General features: G+C 31.8%; 1 long non-coding RNA gene across 2 annotated transcripts in view; it reads left to right on the top strand.

Moving 5' to 3' along the window:
• The first annotated feature begins 1,173 nt into the window (after positions 1 to 1,173).
• The window catches only part of LOC143248355 (uncharacterized), a 29,749-nt gene continuing 18,996 nt past the window's right edge, over positions 1,174 to 11,926 (top strand). For both annotated transcript variants that reach the window (XR_013026937.1, XR_013026936.1), the window contains exons 1-3: positions 1,174 to 1,368; positions 1,554 to 1,765; positions 7,091 to 7,138. This is a non-coding gene — a long non-coding RNA (uncharacterized LOC143248355). The remainder of the gene's footprint in view (positions 1,369 to 1,553; positions 1,766 to 7,090; positions 7,139 to 11,926) is intronic.

The following is an 11,926-nucleotide window of genomic DNA, read 5'->3' as shown; positions in this document are numbered from 1 at the left end:
TGTATTTCAAGCCAATAGAATCAAAATACTTGAGTCTTTATCGAACTGATTACAAAATTGTATCTCAGGACGGCTGATATAGGAATTAACACTTTTACTAATAAGGCAGAGAACAACGTTTTGTTTTGTTAACCTGAAGATGACTTCAGTGAAAGTGTTAATACTAGTACCAGCCGTTCTGAATTACATTAAGTGGGTTTCTTGTTGTAACGAACTGATTACAGTTTCTCCTTAACTCTTAACATCAAAACCGTACATTTTAAACATACAACACTTCTGCCTAATAAGAGAAACATGAGCACATAATAACAGGATAATCAACATTAAAAATTTACAGAAAATAATAAAAAGTGTAAGTGATGGTTTTAGGTGTGACGATAATTTAATTATATTCTTGTTGATTATAAACGTCAATCATAAAACACGAGTGAATTAATTTACGGATAAAGCTGGCGAAACGGGAATATAAATAATGTGCTTGCTCTCAGATATAAATGCAAAACCTATTATATTTACAATTGTTTGTTTGTTTTTGAAATTCCCCCAAATTGTTTGTCTGTTTTGGAATTTCGCACAAAGCTACTCGAGGGCTATCTGTGCTAGCCGTCCCTAATTTAGCAGTGTAAGACTAGAGGGAAGGCAGCTAGTCATCACTACTCACCGCCAACTCTTGGGATACTCTTTTACAAACGAATAGTAGGTTTGACTGTCACATTATAACGCCCCCACGGCTGAAAGGGCGAGCATGTTTGGTGCGACCGGGATTCGAACCCGCGACCCTCGGATTACAAGTCGAACGCCTTAATACGCTTGGCCATGCCGGGCCTACTTTATTGTTATATAAAGTACTTCATTGTATCTTCAGTATCATTACGTTCTATTGGTGAGCAGAGCATTTAGGACTCTGTCTACAATTCTCGAACTTGATACAAAGCTCATCACAGATTGCTTATGACGAGAAACCTACTTGAAATAAAAATGTATCTCTAGGAAAGTCAAAACGTTGTTCTCTGCTTATCAATAAAAGTGTTAATACTCATCACAGACTGCTGCTGACACATGCGTAAAATGTTGTAACATCAGAGAGACTTACTCGGATATCCTGTTTCCCGTATAAGATTAGGATGTAAAACGTTTGAGATCGGACTTAATGCTTATGGCAAAAGAGAACATTGTTAAATGCACACAGTTCTCTATTCTAACATGAAGAATATGTTTCAACTGTTGAGTTTTTTATGTGTTTATTTGTTGGCTGCGGGAGATGTCCATCATCACGCTGCCTGTAGTACTGTTTGTTCACTGAAGGGAATTCTAGATTCTGTGTCAGACCTAACAACTTGGCTAAGGAAAGACTTGCTACCTTGCAAAGTAAGACATTGCAGTGCAAGCAATACTGTAAAATTATCACAGTTATAATGGTGGAGTTTTCACATGACAAATAATGGAATATGTTTTAATACGTCTTTTCCTTTTCTATTTAACTTACACTTGAGTTACTGTTGTCTATTTTGTTTCACCCATTTTCCACTTTTTTTATTTTTTGTTTATTCCAGATCCTATATGTTCCAAAGACAAAGCATTTTACATGGAAACGTACACCAATGTGACACAAAACAAGGCAGAGAAAAACGGTCTTCTGATAAACTGTGCTACTGTTTATCAATAAGGAAACAGAGCCAGTGGTATCTATATGATATGGCCGCTGTTTCTGAACCACCCAATCTCGGTTTTGTGTGACATGAAAACTACTGGCGGAGGATGAACTGTAAGTATAATAGCAGCTACTGTATTCGTAACAAACATCGCTACATCTTTTAGTCATCATAAAATCAAAACAAATAGCTAATAATCTGAAGAAATATAATCTATAGATTCAGGTGCAGTAAGGTGCCTACTATTAAACCCTGTCCCCCAGTGGCACAGCGGTATGCCTGCGTAGTAGTTACACCTCTAAAAACTAGGTTTCGATACCCGTGGTGAGCAGGACACAGATAGCCTGTTGTGTAGCTTTGTGCCTAAACAAACAAACTATTAAATCTAAAAAGGCATTAGAGCAATCTGTTCATGAGTAGACGTCCATTGGGACCAATAGTCCCTTTACTCATGGAGACCAAGTTATTGTAGAATGCCCGTACTTAATTATTATTAGACTTTTTGATGTTTCGCCGATATCGTAAAAACGATTCGTGAACAGTATAAGCACTAGTGTGACGTTTCGTATGATGACAATTTTTATATTAAATGTGCAAAGTGGAGAATGGTAATTCGAACAATATGTACAAGTTTGTTAAGAATCGCTGTGTATTTGTGATTTCTTTCTCTCAGAACATATGTGAACCCAAGAACGAACCACATCTATTGGACAAAGTGACATACACAGTTATAATATTCGTATTTTCTTATAGGTCGCAATTTTTTTTTCAATTTTAAAAAATGGATTTCAAACAGTCCGTTTATATTGAGAATTTCATGTATCGTTTTTGTTAATTTAAGTTTGATACATAAGCACGTTTTTGCAACAGTTAAGTACGTTTAGAGAACTAATATATAACTTAGTTCTCAAGTTAGGATTCTATTAGTGAAATATATTAACCAGTTTTAGAGTAGAAATAGGTCTTAAAAGACAAACCATCTCTCGAGATGCTACCTTCAGGTTATAGTTAATAAAATTATGTGTCAACCTTATTTTAATAACTTTATATTGAACACAGCAGTATAAATGAATTTTGTGTATATACACACTTTTATAACAAAATGTAGTCAACATTAACGACACGTAAACCACTAATAATTATTCGCTCTGGTTATAACAGATATAGTGTTGTTGAAATATTGTGGAACATATTTCTTTATTTGCGGGCAGAAATCCTTATTAATATTCTAAACCTCAAATTGCTAATGTATTTTCTTGTATGTTGTAAAATTCACTAAGACTTAAATCACAAAAAAAGTGACATTTGTAAATTACATTTAATTAACTTCAATGTTTGGTTACAACGTTATTTTTATATGGAGAGTGAACCTGAAAATGTGTGCACACGTGTATGTACTGCAATATAATGACAAAAACCCTTAAACCAATTTTTTAGTAGATATTACGTCCTGTGAATTTTTTTTAAAAAACTAGTTTCTTCAAATATCGGAATTTTTTCTTTAATACCAACTTTCGCGAGTCAAGTTCTCTATCATCACCAATTTTCGTGAAACAAGCTTCCTTCCTTTATAAAAATAATGTGCAACAACTATGTGTAGTTAGAATACAGACAGTTTTATATAACATTTTATGATTAATCAGTTAGTTAGATCTCATTATCAAGAATTTTTTTAAGTTACTTAAGTTAAAACTCGTAACGATCCTTAATTTCTTGTGTTTTTATAATAACAGACCTTGAAATTTAAACCAATAGTGTTATGGTAGAGATACTAGAAATAGCATGAACTTTATGTTATACTATGAATTATGGTTCAAAAAAAGGAAAAAAAAACTGCAATTAAATAATTTGGCCGTACTGTTTGCTGTCGTTAAACTTTATTACATATGTCTTCTAAAAATATGTGTAGTTGACATATATATACATGAATAGACGCCTTTTATCCGAGTTAATTTGTATTAGTTTATTATATCTTAGTACAGAGCCGGGGTTGTTTTTAAGGGACAGAATCCGATATTTCCATCAATCTTACAGTGTTATTGTTGTTATATGAACGTATAACTACGTTATACTGTTTTTGTTTAAAAAAAGTTTTAAATTGTAGAGACAAACATAATTTATGTGGCTTGTACGTCACTAAAAGTTAACTACTTTGAATAATTTTATTCCAGGATCTTTTCTGGTTTGTGCCTTCTTGTTTTTTAAATTTTATTTTGTACATTTATGCATTAGATATGGATATGGTGCTTGCATTGTGATCTCTACATATATTTACTTCGTTCTATATTAAACCTCAGCTAAGCCTTTTTCATTTATCAATAAATTTTCACCTGACAAAAATTCAGCGATCTGCAGATAATTTGTTCACCGAGGAAGACAGGAAGAGCTAAACATCCATTTCTTTTCTTTGTATAACGTTTACACAACCAGTTCCCCCAATCATCAGGTGTCTGAATTACATTCACAAACTACTTACTAAAAGCATCGTCGATTTTCTGTGTAGCATCTGTTAAAGCGAAGCTGTGAAGGATTTATTTTCATTTTCTTACGTTAATAATCGGAGCAGGAGGTGAATGTGTGGTGAGAAAAGAAAAAGTTCGCAACATTTTTCAGCTTGAAGTGACACGAGATAGTTCAGTGGAAACCACTGATAATTTGTGAATAGAATTTATTAGACTCGTGTTTGTACTTCATTAAATAATACTTTCTGTGTAACGGAAACAAATTTTTATTTAAAAAAAAGTGAGTAAACCTAATACATGAGAAATACTCAAGAATCTGAAAATGTACCAGTGAAGTATTTGAGGATAAGACCTCATCACACTAATTCAGATAATAGTGTATTTTTACCTTTTCTGATACACTAAGGTATTCTTGATATTTGATATACAGTGGCACCTCGGTTCTTGAACTTATTCCGTTCCAGAAGGCTGTTCGAAAACTGAATCAATTTTTCTCATAAGAAATGCTGTAAATTAAATTAATTCGTTACAGACCTCCAAAAAGTACGCATTATGAAGCATTTTAAGTAAAATATTGCTTATTTATACCCGTATATTAATACTTACAAGCATAAAGTCAACCACAAAAACTATAAACACAATAAAAAAAACAATAAATGAAAATTTAACTGCACTTTACCTGTGCTGAGGAGAGCTGATAGCGTAAGTGAAAGGTGGTGAGGAACGTGGAGAGTAGAGACTTCCTCAGTTGCCTTCTGTTGCTGCTCCTTCTAAAGGTCTTGGAGTTCTTCCGTGGGGAGCTCAGTGTTGTGGTTTTCCACCAACTCCTACACATCATCACCACTCACATTCAAGCCCATACACTTGCCTTGTGACACAATATCCTCGACAACAGGCTCAACCTCAAAGCCTTCAAAGTGTCTATTTGCTACTGAGTCTGGCCACAATTTATTCTGAGTTCATAGTCCTCAAAGACACTTCCCTCCAGGTTTTGTCTATGATTCTCAAGCAATGGAGTACATTAAAGTGATTTTTACAGAACTCTCTGAAGGTTAACTCTGTGTTAGTGGTCACTTCAAAGCACCTTTGAAGCAGTGCTTTGGTGTAGATTTTCATAAAGTTCGATATGACCTGCTGGTCCATTGGCTGAATGAGAGGAGTCGTGTCAGGGGGCAAGAGCTTTACAGTAATGAAACTGTACTCCTCCACCAACCCGTCCTCCAAGTTTGGTGAGTGAGCAGGTGCATTGTCCATCACAAGAAGGGCCTTGAGTGGTACCTATTTTTCCGTGAGGTAATTCTTTACACTTGGGGCAAAAACTTTATGGACCCACTCCATAAAAGATTGCTTGGTTACCCATGCTTTACTATTAGCCCTCCACATGACATTTAGTTTACTTTTCAGGACATTATTTTTCTTAAAAACCCTCTGGTTCTCAGAATGGTACACAAGCAAAGGCTTAAGTTTTAAATCCCCACTTGCATTACTACATAACAATAGAGTTAGCCTGTCCTCCATTGGCTTGTGTCCTAGCAGTGACTTCTCCTCCTTGGTGATGTAGATCGTCTTTGGCATTTTCTTACAAAAGAGGCCTGTCTCATCACAGTTGAACACTTGTTCGGGAATAAAACCTTAAATCCTTAAATTCCCAAACAAATTTATCATCAGCATCTTTGTTAGAACTGGCACCCCCCCATGTCTCACCACACTATATATGCCACTTCTCTTCCTAAATTTTTTAAACCACCCCTACTGGCACTAAAGGCATCGCTTGTATCAGCACTCGTTCCAGCGGTGTTTTTCAGGAGGTCAGCATGCAACTGCTTTGCTTTCTCACAAATGATGGGATCAGAAATGCTATCAATCAGCTAACTGTTTTCCGTTTACCCAAATCAACAACAGTTTTTCTACCTCTTTCATTGTTTGTGATCTTTGTGGCGTAAGCACTGTCACTCCTTTTGCAACATCAGCTCCTTTGATGAATTCTTTATTTTTCAGTATGGTGCAGACTGTAGACTTCGCCATACCAAACTGTGTAGCAAGATCAGACACGCGAACACCACTCTCATACTTCTCTGTGAGATCTTTTTTCACCTCTATTGTGCCTATAACAACTTTTCTTTTTGGTTTGCTACTTTCATTCTCTTTCTTTGACCCCATGGTGGCTTATTTAATCAGAATATTTAGAAAAAAAAACAAAGAAAAACGAGAACGTTCACAGCAGCTTTTAGCGGGGGTGTGGACTGAGCGACAGATGCGGGTAAATTGTTTTGGGCAAGCTTGGCGTGGGCTGAAAATGGTTGAAGGGTCGTTCGGGTCATCAGTCGGGTTATTTCGGGGGTTTGGGCTTCGACAGCTTGGTTTGGGAACCGAGCTTATGTTCGACAATCGAGACATTTTTTTTCTCAAACAATATGTTCGAAACCCGAATTGTTCGAGAACCGAGGCAGCACTGTAATTTCAAATTATCACCTACACGTGATAGTTGCTATCTTTGCTGTAAGGAATTTTGATGTTATATTATTGGGTCATCAAGGTACTTTCTCTAAAGACTTATTTATCTTCTCGGAGTAATACAAATTCGTTAATAATAATAACATACTTCGCTTTAAAAACGTATTATCAATTCATGATCTGATATAAAAATTAGACTACAACAGGTGTTTTTTTATGAATTGTTATAAAGGTATTACTATTTGTGAAAACAGTTTGTGGCAACGATTGAATATTTTAGATAGAACGTAACGAATATTTGTGTGTCTTTGAAACTATACTTTATTTTAAAGGCTTTAAATATATTGCATTTTTATTGTATTAAACAAGCAAAAATTGGCTTTAAAGTGATATTTAGACGTGGAATTTTGCTGTACATAGAACTATTTTTATTTCTGCCTTTAAACTGCGTTAAAATATTACATTTTTGTTTTGTATGTTCATATTATAAACTTTGAATGTTAACTTCATGTGATGTTTCAGGCTGGAATGTAACATCCGAGCTATGCTGTATGTGTACGACGGCTGGATGTAAGTTCAAATATAACTCTTTATTTCTTTATTATCTCTTTTTTTCTATAAAGAATGTAGGCTTTAACATTAAATAAAAGAGTATAAAATAATAAAAATGTTTTTTTTCACAGCATCTTTATTGTGGTTATTCCTAAAATAAATCAGTACTAATATTTTAACAGTATTTCCTAGTATGGTTTGGTCGTTGATAAGCACAAAGACACACAATGGGCTACCTGTGTCATGCCCACCACGGGTAAAAAAACCTGGTTTTTGGTGTCACGAGCCTGTAAATTATTGCTTAGCAACAGGATGTCGATGGGGGAAGGAGGTTATGTCACTGAGTAAAAAAAATTTACAAGAGGTAGTTGATGGTTTCAGTCCCTTTCTTAAATTAAAAACGTTACATAAATGAGTTACTTTAAGGACTTTTTTAGTGGGTGGTGATGAGGAGGTTCTTTATAATGTTTGTTTGGAATTAAGAACAAAGCTATTTGTGCTCTGCCCACCACGGGTATCGAAACCCGGTTTCTAGCGGTGTGAGTCCTTGTTTGGAATTAAGAACAAAGCTATCTGTGCTCTGCCCACCACGGGTATCGAAACCCGGTTTCTAGCGGTGTGAGTCCTTGTTTGGAATTAAGAACAAAGCTATCTGTGCTCTGCCCACCACGGGTATCGAAACCCGGTTTCTAGCGATGTGAGTCCGCAGACAACCGTTGTGTCACTGTGGGTCTTTATAATGTTTCAGTTTCAATGCGTAGAAATGGGTTAGTGCTGGTAATTGTTTCGATTAAGAACTTGCAAACACAGTTCAGTTTTCCGCAATAATTCACAAAACATTTGAAACCACAATTTTTTTTATTCACATATCATGATTTAATAGAATGTTAAACAGTTCCTTTAAAATGATATTTTACTGTGACATTAGGTTAGATAACTTCACCTATACGTTACTGAGGTGAAACACTTTTTAACCTTAATTTTCTATTCTGCATACAGTTTCATACTTTATTTATTACAAAGGGATTTTAAACTACTTACGTTATTACAGAAGGGATATTAAACTACTTACATTATTTATTACAGATATATTTTTAAACTAGTTACTTTGTTTGTTACATAATGATTTTCAATTACATTATATATTTGCTACTGAGGAATGTTAAACTACCTACTTTATTTATAACATAATGATTTTAAACTACTTACTTTATTTATTATAGAAATAATTTTAAACGACTTAATTTTTTACAGAAGGAATTTTAAACTATTTACTTTGTAATAAATAAAGTGAATTTAAAATACTTTATTTATTTAAAGCAGAAATTTTAAACTACTTACTTTATTACAGAAGGGATATTAAACGACTTATTTATTGCAGAAATAATTTTAAACTAATTACTTTATTTGTAACATAATGATTTCAAACTATTTACTTCAGTTATTACGGAAAAAAATTAAAATATTTACTTTATTTATTACATAAAGAATTTTAAACCACATACTTTATTTATTACTTAATGATTTTAAACAACTTATTTTATTTATTGCATAATGATTTTAAACCACCTACTTTATTTATTACAGAGGGGTTTCAAACTACTTTATTTATTACAGAAATAATTTTAAACTAGTTACTTTATTACAGAAGGAATTTTAAACTATTTACTTTATTTTTACAAAGGGATTTTAAACTACTTAGTCTGTTTATTATGAAGGGACATTAAACAACTTTATTTGTTACAAAATTAATAATTTGAAACTTCTAACTTTATTAAATAATGATTTTAAACGATTTACTTTATTTATTACAGAAAAAATTAAACAACTCACTTTATTTATTACAGAAAGAATATTAAACTAGTTCCTTTATTTATTACATAATGATTTTAAACTACTTACTTTATTTATTACAGAAGAAATTTTAAACTATTTACTTTATTTATTATAAAGGAATTTAAACTACTTACTTTATTTATTATAGAGAGATTTTAAACTACTTTATTTATTACAAAGAGATTTTAAACTACTTTATTTATTACAAAGGGATTTTAAACTGCTTAATTTACTACAGAAGGGATACTAAACTACTTATTTTATTTATTACAGAAATAATTTTAAACTAACTGCTTTATTTGTTACATAATGATTTTAATCTACTTTATTTATTACAAAGGAATTTTAAACTACTTCGTTTATTACAAAACTAATAATTTTAAACAACTCACTTTATTTATTAAATACTGATTTTAAACTACTCTGTTTATTTGTTAAATAATGATTCTAAACTATTTACTTTATTGATTACAGAAAAATAAACAACTTCATTTATTTATTACGAAAAGGGTGTTAAACTTCTTATTTTATTTATTATAGGAATAATTTTAAACTACTTACTTTATTTATTACAGAGGGTATTTTAAACTATTTTATTTATTACAAAATTAATAATTTTAAACTACTCACTTTATTTATTACAGCAGGGATATTAAACTTCTATTTTATTTATTACTTAATGATTTTGAACTACTTACTTTATTTATTGCAGAAGGGATTTTCAACTTCTTACTTTATTTATTACAAAATTAATAATTTTAAACTATTTACTTTATTCTGAAAAAATAGTTTAACTACTTAGTTGATTTATTACAGAAAGAATTTTAAACTACTTACTTTAATTATTAGAAAGTGGTTTTAAACTACTTTATTTCTTTATTATAGAAGGATTTTAAACTACATACATTATTTATTACAGAGGGATTTTAAACTAGTTACCTTATTACTGAAGGGATATTAAGCTACTTATTTTATTTATGACAGAAATAATTTTAAATTAATTACTTTATTTGTTACATATTGATTTTAAACTACTTACTTTATTTATTATAAAGGGATTTTAAACTACTTACTTTATTTGTTACATATTGATTTTAAACTACTTACTTTATTTATTATAAAGGGATTTTAAACTACTTACTTTATTTGTTACATAATGAGTTTAAACTACATACTTAATTGATTAGAAAGGGATTTTAAACTACTTTATATATTTAATACTGAGGATTTTAAACTACTTACTTTCCATTATCAGGACCATGGTTATGAATGTAATACATTTCGTGTTTCATTACCACTTTGCTTTATTTCATCGTGCATATCCCTTCAAATAGATCACTGGTAAATTATCACTTATCACAATATTATGAGCGAAAAATAAAATTACGCATTTCATATTGAATGTGTAAATATTTATAGTATATTTAATGCTAGTAAAGTAAGCTTTGGTAAGGGGTAATTATTTGGTTTTGAACAAACAAAAAATCATAATTATTCCAATTAAATATAGGATTATCAGTATCAAATGTTCCTTTGCTATTTCTATTGCTTCTAAGATATTGATACTGATTTGATACTGAGTCCTTGTAAATGCAAGTTAGACAATGTCGTGTATTTTAACAGGCAGTGGATGGTGATGACTAGCTGCCTTCCCTCTAGTCTTACACCGCTAAATTAGGGACGGGTAGCACAGATAGCCCTCGAGTAGCTTTGTGCGAAACTAAAATAAAAACAAACCAATGGGAGGGGTTACAAAGTGCCATGAAGATTACCCAAACACAATGGATAGAGTTTTAAGTAACGCACTAACCAGAATCTCGTATCATTTTCTTCTCTCCCTCCCTCTTCCCCCAGATCCTGTGTTCATGAAGTTTCAAACTGTGTTCATATTCTCACTCAGAAGCTATTGAAACTAAACATACCTTACGTACACTGATACCAATGCCACGGTTTGATACCAAAAGGGTTTAGTGTGTTGTTTTTTTTATACTAACCCTACTTATGGTTAAATATAAAATAATTAGATATCATAGAGAAGCTTAATTGACACGTTGGGATATCTGTGAATCATGAAGGGTCATAATAAACTCCACAGATATTTTGTGCTAATTATATCTAACATAGGTGTGAGTTTACCTTAAAAATTAATAATAAATCTCTTATGTTTTGAAGAAGGTTTTTAATTATTGTACAATTGTATGTAAATGCAAAGTATTTAAAACAAATTGTGACTGTATTATTCAGTCGCAGAAAGATGATAGTTCTTTCAAAGAAGTCTTGGCTTATTATTATTCAAGTAAAGACAGATTTAAACTGTTTTAAAAATATGTGACTTTTTACTTATAGAAATATTCAGAATGCTGTTGGGTATTTAAGAGCAAATATAACACGCACGTTAACTTTCGAACCTTCCATTTAAGTGTTAAAGCGCCATCTATCCTGTATTTGAATTATAACCAGGGAATATGCTTGAAAATGTGCTTAAACGCAATTACAGAATCTTGCCATTTCTGTTTCATTTTAATAAATGACAATTTTGTATTCAAACCTTTTCTTACAGATTAGTCAAATATCATACAGAAGGTCCAGTTGAAGAGACTGAGCTTCAACAAACAGTAGCTGTGTGAAAATAGAGGAATAAAACCTATATTAACTTGTGTTTAACAGTATATTAAAACTGTTTTATTGACTTATATCTTAATAGAAAATAGTCTATTGTGACGTTTAAAATATTTATTTAGCAGGTACTCAGAGGAAAAAGGAATTATGTTAATAAGTTTAAAAATATATATTGTATACCGGACCATAGATCCGAGGTTCCATGAATCGAGTCCCACTGACTGTGCATATTTCTACTTTCTACGTATCCAGAAACCCCATCATATATGGTAGTGGAAAAACATCAGTGAATGTTATTGCACTTACTGCCAAAAATCGACGCAAACCTTTGTCATTATTTCATTCTTTATT

This window comes from Tachypleus tridentatus, chromosome 4 (assembly GCF_004210375.1).
Source record: "Tachypleus tridentatus isolate NWPU-2018 chromosome 4, ASM421037v1, whole genome shotgun sequence".
NCBI lineage: Eukaryota > Metazoa > Arthropoda > Merostomata > Xiphosura > Limulidae > Tachypleus > Tachypleus tridentatus.
This window is presented reverse-complemented; position numbering and strand designations above follow the sequence as displayed.